The sequence below is a fragment of the Austrofundulus limnaeus genome, unplaced genomic scaffold (assembly GCF_001266775.1).
Source record: "Austrofundulus limnaeus strain Quisiro unplaced genomic scaffold, Austrofundulus_limnaeus-1.0 Scaffold509, whole genome shotgun sequence".
Lineage (NCBI taxonomy): Eukaryota > Metazoa > Chordata > Actinopteri > Cyprinodontiformes > Rivulidae > Austrofundulus > Austrofundulus limnaeus.
In genome coordinates this window covers 2,311-3,982 of record NW_013952911.1, presented here as the reverse complement: position 1 = coordinate 3,982, position 1,672 = coordinate 2,311, and the positions used below count along the sequence as shown (strand labels likewise).

Below are 1,672 nucleotides of genomic sequence, written 5' to 3'. Positions count from 1 at the left end.
ATTACTTTATTTTGGAAATACGTTCAGGTCACAAGTTTTCATTTCACTTTCATGATCGGAGTTGATGTCTTGTCATTTCACTTTGATTTCATAACGCAAAGATCCTGCATGAGATATTACTTTATGAGATAGAGCTGGTTCTTAATTTCATAGAGTGAGTTCTTACACAGTTTAAAGTGATAAAAGTGTCAACAAAATGTAATCAAACTGTCAGAATTATTTTGAAGCTGTAGTAATCTAAAACAAAAAATATTTGTTGACATCACTTACCTTGCAAATGTTTACATTTCTGTTTAATAATAATGTTTGTTGCTAATATAATAAATTTCATGGGCAAAAACTCAAATTACGTTTGATTTCCATGTGTGGAAGTGCAAGAAGGAGGAACTGATCTCCACAGAATCATTTCTTTACGTATAGATAAATTTATTTGAACCATTAAGTTATAGAAAGATGAACCCACACCAGTCACTGAACTTGAAACTGTTAAGAAAAACTGGTCAACAGTAAATTAATGGAAGTCGTTCATTGCTTTTAGATTTTGGTTCAACAGTAATATGTTAAAAAACAAAGTTATTTCAGTGACCTTTGTGGGTATCAGGTTTACAGGTGGAATATCAACGTGAGCAAAATACAACTGATAAAACAGAGACTGAGACAGATAAATACAAAAGATAAGTGATTTATTTACWATGGTGCTGGGATCTGGGGACGGGACCTGAAACAGAGGATTTGCAGATGTGAATGACAGGTAGGTTGTCCGGTATGATTCTTGAGTAAATAATGTCTTTGTGGATTATGCTTACAGGTTGATGAAGGAGAGGACACTTGGAGGAGGAGGTCCAACAGGTGAAGTTCCACAGGTGAGTATTTACAAGTGCAGAGTTATTTACAATGATTCGTTGGAGGCAGCGCATGAGATCCAGGTGAGGTTGGCTCGGTTTCCAAGGCTGGGTTTAAAGTACTGGCGGTCGCTTCTGTAAACAAACAGGCACAGGTACAAAGATAAGTAAAACTCTCTGGAGGACAACAAGTAGCAGGCTGAGCTCATACCCAAACAGAGGCGATGCTTCAGCGACGAGATGCACTCCAGCACTTCCTTATAAAGCCCAGGGGAGGTGATGAGCCAACTCAGTGCAGGTGTAAACAATTAGCGCAGTGCCTGATCTGAGAGGCAGGGGGTGATAACATCACAAATGCCTCAGTGGGGTTTCCTTTTAATAACAAAACCAATGATACATCGATACACACAGATGATTAATGAGTAATGATTGATTTATATCAAGACAAACAACAATATGGATCATATCATCATCATGTGGATCAATATATCATGTTAACAGCAGACTTGTAAATTGAATAGAATAATAACTGTATCATGACAGACTATGTGATATTGAGAAATATTTCATCATCCAAACAAATTGATATATTTTGATAATGGATTATGGATTTACAGCTCCAACAAATAATCTATACATGTCCTGTAATATTATGGAGGACCTGCCTACAAATCACTGATACAACTTTGTTACGACACTTTTCTCAGTCTCATGCTTGTTTGAAAGGAATAATTATCTTTTTGTCCAAATTTTTTTTCTTGCCTTTTCGAAACATAGTTGAACAAAATTTAAATAAATCCTAAGCAGTATCTGGCATATGCCAATATAAG

The 1,672-nt window shown here is 36.0% G+C and overlaps 1 long non-coding RNA gene across 1 annotated transcript; it reads right to left on the bottom strand.

Annotated features, from left to right (window-relative positions):
• Window positions 1-528: 528 nt before the first annotated feature.
• On the bottom strand, window positions 529-1,645 carry LOC106530316 (uncharacterized). Its single transcript, XR_001311764.1, has 3 exons — window positions 1,054-1,645; window positions 807-977; window positions 529-718 (listed from the first exon to the last, which is right to left on the bottom strand). It is a non-coding gene; the product is annotated as an uncharacterized LOC106530316 (long non-coding RNA).
• Between the last annotated feature and the right edge of the window lie 27 nt (window positions 1,646-1,672).